A 20,725-nucleotide genomic window follows, 5' to 3' on the forward strand; every position below is an offset into this window, starting at 1 on the left:
AATCTCTTCTATTGTTAATCCACTTATTTTGTAAAACGACACATTTAGAACAGGAGACAGTGTTAGAAATGGGTGAATTCATTGTTAGTAGCAGCTGAATAGGAGGTGTGTCTGAAAGAACTCCTGTCAAACTACCAGCTGCATGAAAATCATTCCAAATGAGGGACTTACACACTGGGGCAATTGCTCCTTAGTGGAAGCAGAAGCCTGCGAGTATGGCAAGAAACCAGAGCACCCTGTCTTTGATGTTGTGAGTAACAGTAATATCTTTGTTTGGAACCAATTTCATTTCCTTTAAAAGCCTGACCCCAGCACTTAGTAGCTAGGAGTTCTGTGGTAATGATGTGGGCTTGTGAGGAGAAACCTGATAGTAGAAAAGACCTGCAGAGCCCATTACTGCTGACCGCTGAACCACAGAGACCTTTAATGTGCTGTCACCAACTATCTGAACAGCTTTGTCTTGCCAGCAGTTCCTCTGGAAGGACATCACGCTGATTTGTAAAGCAGATCGATATGCAATGATATGGCTGAATTAAGTGGCAATCCATCATATGTTTGGAAATGTAGACAGCTCTTATAGAGCTGTAATACTTTCTTTGCTTCAGTTGTGCTTTGCCTTCATGACACTTTCTAGTGTTGGTTTGATGTGTCAGATAGATTTATGAAGGTAGCACCTAAAATACTTTCACATTCATCTCAAAAGGCTTCATCTCTTTTCGACTTAAAGTGTTCTTTGCTAGTATATATGTTGAAGCCATTTTTTTCCATTTTATTGTGATTTTTCAAAGGCCTTGATGAAATGCCTGGGGCATAAATTGGTCATATTACTTTCCTCTACACTTCTCTGTTTGCCACTAAAAAGAAGCTACACACTTTGTAGGTGGTTGTCAGTTCTAGGGTTGTAAGTCCTACATTATCTGTTCTGTCCATCCATTCACTGTCTATACATGCAGGACTACAGGAGGGGAGCTGGTGCCTTTCTCCAGTGGTCATTGGACTAGATTCTGGGTACATGAAGTGGAGACAGTTAATTTAATGATAAGACATAAACTGATTTAAAGGTGGATATTTAGTATGTTTATTACCTCTTTTAGTCATAACTATACTACATGAAAGCAGAGTACTTCCAATATAAAACTTGTGTTTCAAATTGTTGAATTTGCTACAGTGGACATTTGGGGTATACAGTATACCACACTGGTTGTGTGGTCATTTGAAGTTTGCAACTACAGTCTACAAAAGAGGTTAAATGAAGCAGAATACAAAATGACAAAGTGTAGCAACAACTTTTACCACAAACCCTGCAAACGAAATACAAAGGTGTATAAAACCATTTGCTCCCTACAGATTTCTTGTGTTTTTGCCTTTGCTGCCATAGCTTAATGTCTCAAATTATCAAACACATTTTTATATCATTCATAGAATATTAATTAACTTTGATCACATTTCTTGGCATGCACCACCCAAGACCACAATCAAGATATCACTTCTCTAGAACCTGTCTGACAAATTGAAATTGATATTGATATCAACAAATGATGTTTATTGTAGTAATACAAGCAGTAATTTGGTATTGGAAGAAAATACAGGTTGGTTTAGATAGGCTCCCACTCATTAATAAATGTGAGGCATTATTGATTTGCAACAAGAAATTTCTGGGTTCAAATCCTGGCCATTCCTCAGCTCCCTTGTCTGTTGACTGCTGAAGATAGACTTTAGCACAGATTTAGTATAGCAAAGAAATGGACATATGGCTTTAAATAAATTCAGTTAGTAAAGGGATAAGCGTATTAAGCCTTATTCTGATACATCATTGAAATTAATACAATGCAATTACATTTTTTTATGTAAATTGTACATAAAGTAAACTGTAAGACAATTCCAAAAAATAACTGCACCAGCAAGACTTCCTGGGGATACAACTGAAAATAATCTGACAGTGGAGAAGCAACATCTGGAGTTGAGTTTTCTGGTTGAGTCAAAGACCAATTATATTAAAAAAAAGAGACCCGCATAACAGGACATTCATTTGAATTACACTAAATAGAAATAGAAGCGAGTGTTTACCTCTGGAGCTCACATCTGTACACATCATTTTTGACTGTCTATTTGATCCAAAAAGTCATTTTTTAAATTTAGTCCAGTGAAAATTAATTTCTATGTCTATTAAACTCTGAAATTAAAGCTAACAAAACATGATAAAAAGAACATAAATAACACAATGGATGCAAAAATGTTCTTTAAAAAATGCAAGAAGTATTTTAACTTATCTTTGGCACCAAAGATATTTGCATGAAAGTGATGACAGCTTGATGTAGAGGGTGATTTGTCAAAGGCAAGAATATAATTTTATTGCCTTTGAAAGGTGACATATCAAAGATTTTACAAAATATGAAGCTAGGAATTCCTTACCACTTCACTGATCTGGATGCTTCAAATCAAATTGATGAGAAACTATAATAAAATCTGACAGGCTACATGTGATTAAGCTTTACTGATAAATATTAAGTAGATCAGTGAATGAAGTCATTCTACTGTGAGGCAAAAATCCAGACAGAAAACTCCTTATTGAAAGCCAAAAATGTAAGCAGTGTGTAAATACACTAACCTGAACTTCTCATCTCCCACTATGGCAAAGTCTACATCCAACTGAGGACACACTGACGGAGATCATGAGACTGAATGTCAATAAAGCACTTTAAAAATCCTACAGGGAAAATTAGATGGCTGCAGAGTATCATTACCCAAAAAATAACAAAAAAGAAGACAGGAACATCTAAGAGATGTTGAAACCAAGAACTAAATGCATAAAGCAAATCAAATAAATAAGAAATAAACAGAACAGGAACTCAAATAATACACACACGTGTCATAACAAAAAATCCATTATGCATAGATAGATAATAGCAAAGTACTTCCAATACTAACCGTGTGTTTGTGTTGACTTTGCAACAATGGGCATTTATGGTATACAATGTGTCACACTCTCTGACAGCCTACTTCCTGCTGTCAGACAGGTTCTGTTTAAATTATTTCTAGATTCTACAGACCTGGCAATTTAGCTAAAGCTGAACTAAAGAAACCAGAACCAAAACTGGTTTTAATCATAAGTTATAACTTGTTTTTCTGTCAAACTGACCTCATGGGATTGTGGTCAAAAACGTATGGCTGGTTTCATGAATCACATATTCTAGGATTTAGAATATTTTAGCCATCCTAGATCATTTTTCTTGTAGCTTTGAAATTACAAAGCAAATTGTTGTCAAATTTAGATCTTAACCAGTATCTGCCAGAAACACCTGCTGGTCCTTCATTCAGCGAGTTCAGTTTCTCTGCCCTAAAACTCAGAGTTCTGAACATACCAACGTCACTCAGTTGTTGTCGCGTAGGTTTTAATGGTTTTATTCTGAATCATGTTCTTTCTTAGAGTGGACCTTCACTTTATTGTTTTGACGACAGAGCTAGTGCTGGTATTGTTCCCTGGAGACAGACGAAGAACCACTATATTGTCAAACCCAGTCTCAGTTTTAGCTGTGTGGCCTATTAAGGAGGCTTTAATGTCTCACTGCAGAGTTCAGTCTGATCCACAGAGCCCATAGGAGCAATAAAATGTTGATTTATCTCCTTCCCCCACAGCTCTGCATCCGGAGCCTGGAGAGGAGCTAATGATGTACTACTGCAGCTATTTAAACCCCTACTTGAATACTGGTTTAAATATGGAAAGCCAAGTGAGAAATTAGCAGCGGTCTTGCCAATGTGATTCCAGTTTGCCCTGTTCACCCCAGACACCCTGATGTGCATTTGCCCTTTTAAAGGGGAACGGAATGAAATATAACCAAAAAGAGAAATCTTGACTTATGAGAACATTCAACTAATTAAAAAACAACCACTTTATCTACAGAACTTATGCAAGTAAGGTTTTCACAGTCCTTATGAAGCAAGTGAACCCGTCTACTAGTTTTGATTAAGATCAGAATTAATCTTTTCCTTTTATAGATTGAAGCATTGTTTTCAATGCCATAAATAATTATTTCTCAATATTTCTCAATATTTCAAATAGTTCATTTGTGCTTTAAGATTGGTTTTGTGTTCCAAAGTACTTTCTCAAGGGTCTGTTACTACAAGGCTACTGAGTCTTTAATGTAATAAGCACTGAGGAAAAAATCCTGTCAGTAAGCAGCCTTGAGTGCCATTATGTGGAAAATTAGGTTCATCTGGTTGTTCAAGGAGGGCAGAATAGATGAAGCTGTTCAGTGGGCTAATATGATGCTATGTGCATGTTCTCCCTGTGCATGCGTGAGTTCTCTCCGGGTACTCCGGCTTCATGCCACAGTCTAAAAAACATCAGGTTACTTGGTACCTCTAAATTCTCCTTAGGTGTGAATTTGTGCCTACATGGTTGTTTGTCCTGTCTGTCTCTGTGTTGCCCTGCGATGGACTGGAGACCTGTCCAGGGTGTACCCCACCTCTCGCTCGAAATGATGGATATACAGTATATATAATGTCATTTAGAGTGAGAAATTTCTCTTTCAAAGTTAAGGTCTTGACTTATAGTCTGAAGGTTGCAAGTTCAACTTTTTCTTCACATTGCACCCCAGTGTCCCTGGTGAGGTAATGAACCAGAAATGAGCAGATTCTTAATAAGGTTCTGATGTATCCATACATCCATTCATATATCCTATCATCTTCTGTCTTTTACCTGCGTGAACCAGCAGTGAGGATGTCAGAGCTCCATCAGTGAAACAAACATTCCTCTCCTCAGGGACACAAGATCACAAGGTATTCTAGCCCATGGTGTACTCTAGGTGTACTTGAAATATTGATTTTCTTCTCTTTTATTCCCATTTCCCAATTGGAATAAAATTATCTGGAATTCTGACAGGCAAATTTGGAAGTCTTCAAGCAGCCCAGCGTTCAGCATCTATCATGACCCCAGTGCATGTAACCAGCCATATTGTTTCTCTTTCCTACACAAGACTGAATTGCTGTGGTTAAATGAGTAGGAGAAAAATTCAGACATTGTTGAGTCCAGTTACACTGTCCAGCTGAATCAGTGGGTCCAAAAGCACACAACACACTGAGGAGATACAGAGTCCCTCTGATCAGATGTGTGAACTTCTAACACCAGAAAAAAAAGACTAGAAAGTTAAATGCTGCATAAACACTGGACAATGCAAATCAGATAGTAGTAAGTGAAAATAGCAGTGTGAGTAGAGTCCTCCAGCATACTGCAGAGATCACTCAGGATAACATAAGTCAGTCTAACTATAATCTTTATCAGAAGGTAAAGTTTTAGGCCTGGCCTGAATGTGTCCTTTAAAAGTAAAAGCTTGAGGAAGATGACAAATGACAGCATGTGTATCATATCAGTAAACATACTGTTCATGTCACCAGTGGTGGTCAGAGGCCTGGTGGCCTCACCAGCTTCACTATGGTCGAGCTGCACCAGGGGAGCTGGGGCTAGATGTTAATGCGTGTGTGTGCGTGGTGGTGAATGGGTGAATGACCTTCTGCATTAATGAGAAATTTCTGTTCCACCGCTGAATGAAACCATGTTGGATAACAGAAAATATGTTCAGCTTGTGGTCATTTCATTTGTGTCGTGTCTCCGGGTCCTGGGAGCTTCAATCTTTACATCACACTGACTGCTGTTCTGTTTTATAGATGTTGTTCATTGCTTTTAAATGAACTGGATTCTCTCCTCTGCCTCACTTTAACTTCGTAAGAACTTTATGATACATGAAATGAGAGAACTTTAAAAGGCATTCAGAGCTCAGCGGTAACTGCTTTTATCAGTCATCCTGGTCACTAAAACTGTTTTATAATTTTACTCTGTGTACTAAATCGTGTCTCAATGTTATACTCATCTCAGGATAACAAACATATGAAGTGAAATCCACATATTTTGAATCTTGCCCAGAGAGAGTGCCATATGATGAATGACTAAATAGTGTGATTTGGATCAAACATGCCCATTGTCTGGTTATTTCATAACCTGAGCACCTGACTGCAGTGTGGTAATTCAGCTTGGACAGTTTAGAGCATGAGTCACACTGAAACGGTGTCTGTTGCCAAGCAAGGAATATGACATAGCATTTGATGCTAAAATTATTAGTATTATTGTTTTTTACTATCTTTTGTGTGTCTCTGATCGCATAGCAACGTTTTATCTGAATCACAAAAACAAGTCAGAGCAATACTGACAATGAATGAATTGTCAGTATTGCTCAGTGGGCTAATGTAATGCTATGTGATACAACAGGAAATGTATCATTTTTAGTCTGGAAATGATGAAAGATATCAAATAATTATGAATACAGTTATTTCCCACTAATATTTAAAATACAGTACATTGTTGGTATGGGTTGTGATAAAGAGGGAAGAAGCTGCCCTGCGGTAGAAAATAATTCTCTTAACTTTGTCTGCCTGATGTATTAGAAAAAAGCAATTCTGCAGCTGTAAAACATCACAGCAAACAAAAACTGAAAAATGCAACACCTTAGGGGTTTAATAAATGCAGAGCTTTGGGAAATGTGAAAGAAATTAATGATTGACAAATCTGAGATTAAAATAAAGCTGAAATATTTTAGCTCTGCTGACAGAAGCTAACAGAAGATGATGCATGTGCGATTTAAACCTGCAGCACAGTGTGGCATTACACTTATCTCTGCTGAGGAGAAAACATAGAGCCTGGAGGAACTAACAGCATAATCATTCCTCTTAGAGATCAAATTAAGCCTATTACAATCTCTGAATTAGACCCCCTGCTGAAAAAGTGAAGACAATGAAGACATGAAGAAATGTTTCTGTCTGATGTTGATTAACCTGGAACATGGAGTGACTTTAGGTTATTATGTTTGGAATTTCAAGGTCTTTGTTGCTCCTAGCTCAAGTCTTCAGCCATGAGAGGTTTGATGAATAGTACTTGAACGAATAAAATGATGCTGTGCGACTGTCTGTGTAGAAATGAAAGTCATATTAAATGTAGGACTGTGAGTCTTAATGATCATTCTATATTTGATTTAAGAGCTGGTGGATGTTTCAGAAAGTAAACTGTAATGTGTTTGGTATTTTTAGTGATGATTCAGGCCAGGGAAGGTTAAAACACACTTTCATTCAGAATATTTGTTAACTACCATAGGATGAAAAATTATTAATATCCCTGGAATATTTCTACATTTTACAACATTCACAAGCTTTGATTTCTTTATGAGGATTTCATCTGACAAGCTAATATGAAGTGGTACATGGTTATGAAGTGAAAGGAAAATTAAAAACACATCCCAAGCTTTGAACATGCCTTAGAGCTCTGATCAGTCCAACATCTGATCATGGAGAGAGAATGGACAAACTGACCTACCAGGACATGGACGTCCACCTGGACTGACAAGCTGGACAAGGGCAGGATTAGCAACCAGAATGTCCAAGATGTCCACAGCTGAGGTGGAAGAATATGTTTACACAATTATTAATTTTGCAATTAACCAATTTGGTCCTTGTGGCAGAGTGACAAGTAGAAAGCCCTAAGAAGACCCATTTTTAGTTGCCATGGGTAACCCAGCAAACATGTGAACGAAGGTGCTCTGCTCAAATGAGACCAAATTTGAGCTTTCTTAAATATTCTCTGTGGGAAACAAACCCCCATTACCTGCTGCCTTTCCACCAACCTTTCCACCAACCTGCTCATAGCAGACCTGTTGGACATTAGATCCCACCTAACACAGTTGTGTCCAACCCTTTGTATCAAAATCCCCATGTTTAATGTTCAGAGGTGTTCATCTGCAATGGTTATCAAACACGGATCATAGGATTCAGTTCAACAGCAACTGTTGATTTCATTGCTTACAAGGTTTTGTCTAAAAGTTAAACCCTTAATAACAGAAATTCTACCATGACTTGAACAAATAAATAAATCAGCTATTACAACAACACAGCAATAGATTCAGCAAGAATATCAATGTAAAATAAGTCAATCGTTTTTTGACAGTTTTCAAAGAACCACCTTATTTATGTTGGGTCATATTTTTTGTTTTCTAAGTCTTTTATTCACTTATGCACTGTCAGTAAAACACATATGCACACACGCACACACTCTTTGATGTTTTGTGTCCAGACTTGAAAACTCCTCAAAAAACACCAATATTAGACAGACACTCTGGTCATAGCTCAACTTTAATGTGGAATATATTTTTATTCAAAGAGCTTACATGACATTACATTATAATACTGAATAAACTTCATCAGATCTGAGTAGCTACCTGTTCAAAAATAAAATACAGCACACTGTGTACAGCAGTGGAGACAGTCCGATTCTGCTTGGTCATTCCAGACATTCTCTGTAAAACACTGCATTTAGGAACTGGAGAAGTGCCACATTGATCAGAACCTCTTCACAGTGAAGACAGAAATGACAGATCAAACAGACAATATACTGTACATGCTCTTTAAAAACTGTGGTTTTACATATTAGGACATAGTGAAACGCGTCTTATGGGTCTAAAATTACTTAAATCCAACCAAGTGGATGGAGTGAAAGAGGACATGAAAGTAGCCGGTATGCGAAAAGATGTGAAAGATAGGATTGAATGGAGACAGATAATTTGCTGTGGCACCCATAAAGGGAAAAAGCCAAAAGGAAAATAAGATCAAGTGGATAAAACACAACAAAATAAAAGCTTTATTAACAAAACAGAACAACAAAAAAAGGTTTGTTATTATTAGTTATAATTATGACAAATAGCAAACAGGTTCTGACAATTTACACTTGAGTCATGAATAATAAGTATCTCTAATGATGAAAGGCATCAGCTATGACATTAGAGAACCAAGAGCTTCCCAGAGTGGAAGTGCCAAGAAATTCACCCCAAGGTCAGATATAAAGCTCCTAATACTCACTTCCTCAGGCCTCAGTGTGTCAAAAGTTACAATTCATGACTGAACATGTCAAAAAACACATAACAGGTAAGACTCATTTGGAAGAAGTGCCAAAAGAAATTATTTTTTCTGAATAAAAGAAAATAAAAACATGACTTATGTTTTCAAAGTTGCATTTGAATGACATTCATAAGACTTCTGGAACTAAATTATTTGAAAGGATGAGGCAAAAATCCTTTCAAATATAGACAAATATGGTGCTGTCCATATTTGACAATAATGGACAGCATCATGTTTAAGGAAAACCAAACACAGCATATCAGCACAAACACCTGGTATCAACTGTCTAATGGCGGTGGAGGGGTGATGATCCAGGCCTGTTCAGTACCACTCACTTTAGAAAGAGGCAATTTCTAATAAAGGCTTCATATATATATTTTAATGTCAAACTTTTCTTTGCTGGCTTCATTAAGAGTTTCATAAATATCGACACAGTGGGAACTGTTGAGGTCAGATGTAAAGAAAGTTTAATGCCTGATATGTAAAACCATAAAAGTATCCTATATTCTAGTTTATTTTTACTATGACAGTGATGTGATCACTAAAACCCCTCTTGTGATACCTCTGGTTATAATTCAATGAAAACAGAAAGGAGTCAAATTTCCTAAAGAAAACACTGAAAAAGCACAAGTCATGACTACATGAGTTTTGAGTTATGCTATAAAAGGCCTCCGTTCTCAAGCTTGCAGACATGCACATTTAAGCAGAGCTGGAGATGATGGAGTAAAGATGTTTGTTTTCTACAGGAAACCAACAGAGCGGGTCGGGCATCCGACTGGGACACCGTGATTACAGCAGCTACCTGTAAAACACAACCAGAGCAGACAGAAGGCATCAATCATCCAGAAACATCACAACGGCTCCACCAGCAGCAGCTCCACCAGCAGCAGCTCCACCAGCAGCTTCATCTGGCAGCAGCTCCACCAGCAGCAGCTCCTCCCTCCTTAGTCTTACTAAAGACACAAGGTTCAGGACTCTCACTAGAGCCACAGACCTGTAATTTCTTTTGTGAAAAATTAATTGGTACAAATTCTAAAAGTGTCACAGGTTATGGGAAGTAATTTATGATTAGTGGTCAATGGCAGAGTTTTAATTAAGTCTGGGCCAGAGTTCAGAGTGCTTGAGATGGAAGTGGTTCATTAATCACAACCAGCAAACCAGCCCAGGACATGAAAGGCCTTTGTGCATCACTTTTATCTGAATTACATTTAATAACTGTCCTGCTAAAAACATGGCTGAGTAAAGCCCTCAAAGCACAATTTTAAGGATTAAGTTGCTGTTTGATTATAAAATATATGTGGATGCAAAACTAACATGTTTATAAAAGGCATCTAGTTTTTATGTTATTTTTAGCAGTAAGTATATTTAAAAACAACATTTAAATGGAAAACTAAAATGTTCACAATAAAATATAGATAAACTAAATGACAAAATGCTTCTGCAAAAGTAACTGGAGGTCTGAGCAATTTTCCAAACATCCTCAGGTAATGATCAGTGAAAAATGTAAAATGTAAATGATCTGACGTGTGTCCAGGTAGATAACTGCTGACTAGAGAGAACAAACAGGTAAATGGGGAACTAATGGAGAGTTATCTATGAATTTGGATGTTGATATTCAAAGTTCCATGTTAGAGAAACAACAAGAATGTCCTATGAAGTCAAAATTCTGAGTTTTTTACTCAATGTGGTTGCAGGAAAACTTACAGCTTTAAACCATTTCTTAGCACATTTCATTATTTGCGTTTTATTAAGCCAGAAATGCAGATAATGTTGCAAAATGTTTTTGAGTTATGAGATTGACATAAATACATTACTGTACTTGGTGTTGTGGTGCTAATTCTAGTTAGCACCTAGTTAGCACACTCTCAATGTGGTTGGATGTTTTTTCCACCTCCAACTTTTGAGAAAATGAAATTGAATACCTTCTAAAATGAAACAGAAGAAAATGTGAGGTTTTGCATATATTGCAAAATCAAAATCCCACAATGCTGCTGCATGCTAATAAACCGTTTATAGTTATGATCATTTCTACCTCTGTGTAATTGGTCACACATAACTCACCAACTTCTAAGACCAAATATTTTTGTTTGGTTTTTGAATACATGCTTTCAGAGAACTGCATTGTTAGTAGCTTATACTGCTAACAGTTCAGGTCTCTGAGGTCAACTGAGGTCACTCCCACTGACCTTCTGATGTTCCACTGGGAACAGGTGTTGGAAACATCACTTCCAGGTCCGAGTTCTGATGGTCAAAGTGAATGGAGAGCAGCAAAGGTCCGACTTCCATCTAGTGTCTAGGACAGGATGCATTTGCCACCGGTTGATGCTTTTCTACACGAGACTGGCAGTCTAATGAACAACCAGTGTGATTCATTAACCAACAGAAATGATTTCCATGTTGTGACTTTTTAAGTCTCAGTTGAACAGGAATCATCTTTAATCCTACATGGAGTCCTAAATTAGATCCTGTTTTACCTTACAGTTCCTCAGAGCAGTTTAACCCTTAGAACAGATGGGGCAGTTCAAGGCCCGTGAGTCTCTTCAGCCCACTGACAACCTTTGAGTGGCGTTTGTAGTAAAAGTGAAAACTTTAAGAATGCCAGTGAAACAATTTTTATTTTGAAGGCCACCGTCTTAACATCATTGGGTGATTACATGCTCTCATCAGCGAGTTGCACCTTTATCTGGACCCAGGTTTCACATTTAAACACATTGAATGTCAGTTAATTTTAATTACCCTACTGATGCTTGCTTTATACAAACAATACATTACTCAAAGTTACTGGGTGCCTCATAAGTGACACACTTTGTAATTATAACAAGACATGAAATATTTGAGACATTACACTTATTTTCTCTCCGTATGGACCTACATTGATGACAATATAGCTTACAGTCTATAATAGACTGTTAGTTAAACAGCTTTTCACCTATAATGTCCTGTGTACACAGCCAAAGACACACCACTTGGTTCTGTGATTTCTTTTCTTAGATGATCTAGCTTCTAAACTGTATACACTACGGTGCACAGGAATTGGACAGAATTAAATAAGGAGGAATAAAAGAGAAATCAAAGCTCACACTACATTTTTATGATTGGGACATCAAAAAACAACCAAAGCTATCATTACATTTTAGTGATAAAGCCAATTAAACACACACACAGTTGCCTCAATGGTTTCACAGCAGCATTACATCAAACAACCTAAATAATATTGAAGTTTTGGCTGAAATTCTTCCTCTGTGGTTTGGAGAAATGAAAAACTTCCATCTGACTAAGATGGGATTACAACCTGTGATGCAGGAAAAGTAAGCACGAAGAGGTGAGAATAGGGCGAGAGGGAGAAAACACAGAGCACCGGAGGGAGAGGAAGAGTGATGACAGGATTATGAAGTTTGACAGGAGAATGAACATGACCGCACTGCAGAGCCTGTCCATGCAAAGACCCCAGGCGACCGTCAGATCGGTGATTTTGTGCCCATCTGCACAATGTTACAATGCTGACCAGCTGCAGGCATGCCAGTTTAGGATAACAGAAGTTACGTTAAACACGCCAACCATAAGAAGATCTATGCGTGTGTGTTTGGATGTAGGTATAGAGAGGAAACATGTCAGAATGTCATGATAGATCTTATATATGATACCAAGACGTGGACATATTGGAGCCGGCTTGCTGCTGGAGAAAAGCCATCTCTGCCTGAGACATGCATTGAGAATAGATGAACATTTTCAACTTCATCAGGTTAGGGTTGACTGGTAGCTGGATTTTAATATCTTTTTTTCAGAGTGGAATGATTATACAAAATGTAATGGCATTAAAAAATTAATAAAAAGCAAAACTAGATTTTGGTGCATACATTTGGACTAATTGAGGATTTTTGCTAATCAACACTTTCAACTAAATCATTTTTAAATTGTGTTGAATTCTCCAGATTGGGTTTAAACTTGACAAGAGCAAGTTTCATGAAAGTATCATCTGTTTAAACATTCCTGCTCGAAAGGATTTATTCACAGCACTTGAATGATCTAATTCTCCCATCAATGAGAAAATCCCAGAAGGTCAATGAATATTTAAGAAGAAAAAAATGAGGATTTGCACAAATTGAGCAGATCTTTTAGAACCCAGCAGACTCTGTTACTAGTCTGTACATAAAAACGGCCTAATCAGATGTATCACCACTGCACCAAGACATGGAAACTGATACAGCCGTTCTGTTCAAGGCTCAAGTCAGCCATAAAAAAGAACTGAGTTATTTCTACTAACAGATTTAACAAAGAAGACATCATCTCCAGGACAACAAACTAAAATACCAAACTAAAATAGAGGAACACATCTAAGCCTTACACCACCCAGAGCCAGAGTCAGATTCCCTTCAGGTAATCAGTCTGTGAAACTTTGGAGATTGTTTATTTTTCCCTTAGTATTTACCTTTATTTGTTTAATCTGATTTTTATTTTTAATCTTGTCATTAAACCCAAACACACTGTAGTTTTTTAGTGTTAAATAAACTTTGCATTACTATACAAAAGTTTTTTTGTTTAGAGCCATGGTTCCACCTTCATCCATTGTGCGATGAGATAACAGGCTCCTGCCCACTGCAATGCAAAGCTTAAAATGCAATTTTGCAAAAGGGACTACTGGAGTCTTCTCTGGAATGATCACTCTACAGTATGTCTGGCATTTATTTAAGTACCTTTCATTTAGCAATCAAAGGAGTTCTCAGGAAATCAAAGGAAACTTTAACAAAAAACTCCAAGCACAAAAAGAAACAAACTCAGAATATTTCTATACTGAATTCAAAAATAGTGCATTTTTTATTTGAAAAGACCACCTGCTTTGTGACTCAGGCCCACACCTCATCCCTCAGCTAGCTCCGGTCTAAAGACGAAATAAATAAATAAATAAATGATCCATGACTTTTGGTTTGCAAGCACCTTAACACATCAAGCTGCTTTTTAATAGCTGTAGTTATTTTCCACAGCTTTACAAACCAGAATCAACAGCCATTAAAACAAAGTTTCATTTAGTTGTTAAATAAAAAGTCCAGAACCCACACATTATTATGCCAGGCCCTTTCCAGGCAACAGCAAGTTAACATTCATAAATCTGACTTTTTTTTCTGAACCACCAGAAACATTTCTCCTTTTAATCAGGTAGCAGACAAATCTGCTTATGTTCGGTTGCAAGCGTCGCTATTAGAGTGAGGTGAAGTGGTTGATCACAAAAAAATAATGAACTGATTAACTGAGCAGAAACTTAAAAACACTCGGTGATAAAAAGTTGAGTGCAGACAAGGTCATTTCCATTTTCAGATGATAAAGAAACTCTCTTACTCTGCTCAATATTTACCAGCAGTAGAAGCGAGCAAGCATGTTTCCACCTCGAATCTGATGGACGGGCCTCTGATCTGGATCGACCCAAAGCTTTTTCGGACGAGTCTTATCTGTTCAGATCAACTCTGGTGAAGCAAACGTTTTCTTTAGTGGAGCTGATGTTGTAGCTTCCACAGGTTTCCACACAGTAACCCTCTGCTCCTTTTGTGACTCAGGCCCACACCTCACCCCTCAGACAGCTCCAGTGTAAAGAAGAAGCAAGCTTCAGATATGCAATATTAATATTTTCTTTGTGTGACTCAAGGTGCCTCAAGGTCAGGTATGGACTTGAAATTGCCCACATAAGGAAGAGGAATCTTCTGAGCTGTCCATGAAACAAACTTAAAACATACCATGTAGTTTATTTCAGTGGATCCTAAATAATTTGCTGATTTTTTTTATTATAACTCTAAATCAGTTGCAGAAAATTCTCCTGATTGGGGATTTTTTCCTAGACCCACGTTTCCCAGCCCTGGTCCTCAAGGCACAATGCCCTGCATGTTTTAGGTATTTCCCTGCTTTAATCATTCAGCTGATTGCAGTTCAGCAAACACCTGTTAATTGAAATCACCTGGGCTGAAGCAAAGAAAGAACTAAAACATGCAGGGCAGTGTGCCACAAGAACCAGGATTGGGAAACACTGTCCTAGAACACATCTAAAACATTTGAAAGAGCTTGGGAAGCTGAAAAGGCTTCCGATGCTACTTGACAATCTATTGGCAGACATTTGCAAACAAATCCATCCATAATTGCCTTTTATTTTTCTTGCTGCTGATTAGCTGTAGTCCCAATAGCAGAGATAAGGAAGACTGTGGATGTTAGCTTCTGCATTAGTACTGGGATGGTTTACACTGTACGTATTGATGCATATTAAAACTGCAGTATATAATTTTATAAAGAAATGTGTTTTATACATATTTGTTGAAATTTTGATTATGTTGTGACAAAACAATATAAAGGACAGATAATCTGTGAAAAAAATCAAGCTCTTCTGACTTCTCCCGGTGCTTCCAATGCTAACTACAAAAATACACCACTCAGTCAGAAACAGTGGTGCTTCCAGCCTTCCCCCAGTCAGAGTCAGAGAGAGTGCTGTCAATCACTTCATGTAGGTGCCGCTCATATCCTCCCCCTTGCTCTCTGCTGCGCTACAGCTCCTTCCCCACATTGGAGAATGCCACGAATGCTAAGGCTAGCTAGCATGGTTACTGATGACGGCATACAAACAGTTTTCCTGTAATGCTGAGGTCTCTCAGGCATGTCTGATCGTCTTCATTAAGAGCAACATTAAGAGCAATTGTGTTAGCAGTGCTGCTACTTGCACTCAGACATCTGATATTTGCTATTTTAACACTAGTTTAGATTACATGTGTACTTTCCACAATGCAACTTAGTGTAGTGCTTAATGTATTAGAAGCCAAAGAAAGAAAGAAAAAAAAGTCAGTTATTTTCTTGACCTGACATGAGTTAATGACAGCTGAGAGGAAAGAATCCAGCTGAGCAGACAAACATGCAGTTGAAGGTTTGCTGTGTTTCGCAGTGGAGCAAATGGAGGTATTTTATATGGATGTAAGATTAAAGGTCATGAGAAAGTATGAAAATGCTTCTCCTCAACTTTTGGCTAATCATCCTTCCACAGCTGTGAGCTAAAGGAGTCAGCAGCCCCGTCAGATCACTGTTGTCACAGCGTGTCGTCTCCCACTTTGCAGTGACAGAGCATTACCCACCCAGCCTCTAATCCCCTTCAGCAAAGTTTGTGGTAAGCTGACGGCATGGCAGAAGATAAATAAGGATTTCTTTTTTTTTTTTGCCCTGAAATAAAAAAAAAATTAAGAAGTTGCTTAGCCCTTTGCAGCTTCAGATAGAATTTCCTGACAGGTAACATGCACAAAAAGCAGAAATAATCAAACCTAGTGAGAATAAACAAAGACCTTCCAGCCTCTTCCTTCAGTGAAGAGTTAAGTTAGCAACAAATCTGTAAGCAAAGAAACTTTGCACACTCTGAGTAGAGACTGAGGACGTCAGTGACAAATGTCTTGCATTAACTTTGTTGTTTATGTTTCCCACAGAGGATGTGAAATAACCCTATTAAATCAAGTACTCACTTGGCCATTAATCTCAATGCAGCTGACTAGTCCCTCAAAGCTAATGGGGTTTAGAATTTGCATGAGGCGAGTTTACCCACAAAGCTTCGCCTAAGAGGATTGCTGTTCAGACAGAGAGCTTATTGTCACACTTGTTCATAGACACGGATTAACGATACCCGGCCCAAAGAACTCCAGGAACTGTTGCAGCAACTCATAAGTTCTCCTTCACTGGCTCAGATATCCATCACAGAGAGACAGACATTCAGCCTGCATGATGCACGGCAATATCGCCAGCTTTTGTCTACAAGATACCATAACATGTCAAGCCCCCTGATATAATGAATTATAATGAAAGTTCTTGTTACCAAAATATATGTTTGTGTTGGTTTTGAAACTTCCAGAGTCAACTTTTTCAATTCACACACATTCTTGTTTCAAACAATTCCTCATTCCCGAATACACAGTATTTATTTTTCTGTCATATCATCAAAGCCTGCCTGATTTCTGGCTCTTGTGTTGTCAGTGGAGCTTTTTACGTGATTTGAATAAGCTACTTTCAGTGTGAGCATATCTGCTGTGTTTCATAGTGACTAAAGCAGCTTTTCAGGCTAAATATAACATAGATCAGCTGCATTAATTCTTCATAGTTACCGGAAGGAGAGAGGTGCTGTAAATGTGGCTTACAGTAGAACCATAACTAAAAGTCAGGTGGAAAATAGCAGCAGAAAAATGCAGAAGTTCTGACATAGTTTGATCAAAACATATTTTTATCGATCAGGTTACACATTAAAGTATTTAGAAGCATACGTAGGAACAATAATGCAGTATTGGATAATGATGCAACATTTGCAATTGATCTTCTAGTTTTGGCTATTTTAATGGTAATGAAGCCAATGATAATAACTAGCCAATGACATAATAAAATATGTTATTGTGGGGTATCATATAAGTGTATTTATAAAAGTTAATAATTGCAGCTAATAATACCATACATAAACAAGACTGTATTCCTTGGAAGAAAATATGTATATTTCAGTTTTTGTGCATTAATAATGGTGTGTGTAGACCAGCATATTAATAATTACTTTAAAGTCCATTTGACAAATATATCACTTTGCAGAATTTGTTAGAATTCAGGAAGAGAACGACGGTCATGTGACCACATTTCACACACTTATACATTCTTCAAGGAAGAATTTAGTTTTTCGCCATTGATCTTATAAACAGTCAATAACATGACTGTTTATAAGCACCTTAGATTAATGACAAATGTTAATACATCACTGGCTTTATTACAACTAAAATGGACATTATAAATGTAATACCTGCTATAGGCAGGCAGTGTTTTTTTTTAAATGGAGGCAGTTGGCTGGGTGAAGAAAATCCTGCCTAATATCACTAGGCTGTTAGTGATCAGTAGCACACTGCTGGCGGATGCTTAGTGTACTACGGAGCAGAAAGCTGACATCGTTCTTTCTCCCTACGTCCAGTGGGTGGTGAAGATTGCTACAATCGATAGTAGCCACACAGGCACATCCGCTAGAAGGAAACAAATGCACCCAGTACAACACTTTCATTCTATTGGCTGAGACCTTGCCAGGCGACTGTGCCAAAAGGCGTTTTCAAAAGCGAGCAGAGTCTGAGCAGAAACTAAGTTTGAGCGTAAGGATAAGTTTTGAGTAGAATCATTACAAGTTTTGGGGAGAAAGACAAGAAGTCCTGCTTTTAAAATAAAAATGTAAGCAAAAGTATTAAAAGTTTGACAACAAAATACATAAAATCCTGCTTTCAGACTGAAAATGGATTATGATCTTGGACTATGGCAGATAAATTCCCCCATACAAAAAAGCATAATGCAAAGACATGATTTTTTCAAAGCACTTTTATTCCTAAGCTAAGGTGTTAAGTGTTAGTTTCTCTATACATTGTTGCTTAAGAGGTTTTTAGCCCATTAAATGTATTTAACCTAGATCTCCATCAAGTTTGATATTCAGTATGATCACACAGGCTCTAACCAATTTAAACCCTAATGATACATTGACTGATGTTACTTTTAATTAGTCTTTTTAAAATGAACTTCCATTTTCATAGTCATAGTTTTATAATAAACTTTCTAAAAATTTATTTTATAAAACAAAAAGATCAGCTGTATTGTTTTTTTTCTGTAAAATTCATTAACAAAACTGAAGTCCCTTTTTCCAGGTCTTTGTTGCTCTAGTGGCTTTTATTCAACAATAGAAGGACAGAGAGAGAATGTGCAGCATGGTCCAGGGCTGGGAATCTGCATATTGTGTGTCTGCTCACCATTGAACCACGTAGTACCCCTGAAGTCCCAATTTTAAGCATAATTTGCATATTACTAAGTAAATTATTATTTTCTATAAATTATTAATTGTCTATAGTTGCCTCCAATTTCTTCTTATGATCAGGTTATCAGACATAAAGTCATCAAACTAACTTTAGCCATGATGCATCACATGACAGAATCCTAACCAATACACGAACAATCTCAGCCTGACAGCTTTCACTTCCTGAGTCTTTCTGATATAAATCAATATGGTTTATATAACACAAATACACAAAAAAAACAAATATTCCCCAAATAATAAGTTGATAGAAAAATATTGATCACTGAATGTAGAGTGGATTAAGGAAAGTTTCATGATGATGAAACTAGAAAAAATTTAATTATTTGTCACAGAGAATCAACATGTTTGATCAAAGCTTATTTACATCCTCATCATTAGTGTGATTTGTCACAGCTTTTCGCCATTCTGATCATTTTACCACGTCATCTACTTCACAATAGTTATTAATAATTCTTATAATGCTCAACTGTCAGCATTTCGCTGTGGTCGTCTTCTTTTATAAACTTATTTTTATCTGGCATAACAAAAAACATAAAATGGAGAAAAGACAAAAACCAAACAGCTGGAGATTCTCCTCAGTACTTCCAACATTTTGTCATGTTAGAAGATATATATTTTTATCTTACTCCAGCAAAATTATGAAAAAAATCTTAGAATTCCAAAACTTTTAGGAATTTTTTCAAAATCACGTCACAATGAGCTACTTTTAATCTGGGCCAGGTCTTTATCTTCGTCTTTTCTTTGCTCTTCTGTATGTGTAATCTGGCGTGGGTAGTAGGAAGTATAAGGCCTCATTTTCAGGTAGATGTAGAATTAGCACATCTTAGGACTATGCACACACTACCCAAATGACTGTGTAAACAAGATGTGAGGGCATAATTCCTTTAGAACCTAGTGTCAGTTATTGCATTATTTAGAATGCCGTAAAGAACCGGCCTATTGATTTCCAAGCTGAAGTGGCTCCCTTGTTATTTCTGTCATTGTCACCCTCATTAAACTGATGTATGGCACACACCATCCTTCATTCTGCCTTCTCTACTGCTGCTCTCCATTTCTCTTTCATTTGCTGTCTACCTTATAGTGTGTTGAACTAGGCAGATTTACTATGGCTTTGTGGCAGTTACAAAGTCCAGTCTGGTATAAGTATATGAGCACTGGTCTTTTTTTTTTTTTAGCTGCAGTGCTGTTGTGCCTTCTGAGAGATCACAATCACAATCATCTTTGCATATGAATGAGAGTTTTCTTTTCAAAAAACAGAATTTGGGGGAAGAATTTAGAGTGGCAGAGCAAATCAGCTGTGCATCAGCAGGAAAAAGTGCTTATCTGCCAACTGGAAGGCTGGAATTTTAATTTCTCCCCTTACCACACATTGAAGTGTCCTTAGGCAATACACCAGGCCCCACATTGTATGTCTGTGTGTGAAAGGGTGACTTGTAGTGTGGCTTGTAATTGGTCAGAGATGCTACATTCAACAAATCCCTTCATTTATCATTTTTAGAAAGTTTCCTGTAGCCAAAATTAGAGAATTGTAATGACATTTAACTTTTATTTAACTTTTGTTGCTTAATACATTTGTACTCTATGTGTAAGTCTTCATCAGACAAACCAAGATGCAAACGCTGTGTCTTGTTCTTGCTCTCATTCAACAGAAGAAAATACATCTATCTATCTATCTATCTATCTATCTATCTATCTATATATATATATATATATATATATATACAGTATATACTGTATATATATATATAGATAGATAGATAGATAGATAGATAGATAGATAGATAGATAGATAGATAGATAGATAGATATATATATATATATATATATATATATATACTGTATATACAGTACAGATCAAAAGTTTGGACACACTTTCTAATTGAATTCAATGAGAAGGTGTGTCCAAACTTTTGGTCTGTACTGAATACAGACCAAAAGTTTGGACACACCTTTCTCATTCAA

General features: G+C 37.1%; 1 protein-coding gene across 1 annotated transcript in view; it reads right to left on the reverse strand.

Annotated features, from left to right (window-relative positions):
• Window positions 1–8,154: 8,154 nt before the first annotated feature.
• The window catches only part of tsnare1 (T-SNARE Domain Containing 1), a 124,221-nt gene continuing 111,650 nt past the window's right edge, over window positions 8,155–20,725 (reverse strand). Inside the window, exon 12 of the mRNA XM_032558887.1 lies at window positions 8,155–9,736. The gene's annotated coding sequence lies outside the window, so the exon portion shown is untranslated. The remainder of the gene's footprint in view (window positions 9,737–20,725) is intronic.

Source organism: Xiphophorus hellerii, chromosome 3, assembly GCF_003331165.1.
Source record: "Xiphophorus hellerii strain 12219 chromosome 3, Xiphophorus_hellerii-4.1, whole genome shotgun sequence".
Classification (NCBI taxonomy): domain Eukaryota; kingdom Metazoa; phylum Chordata; class Actinopteri; order Cyprinodontiformes; family Poeciliidae; genus Xiphophorus; species Xiphophorus hellerii.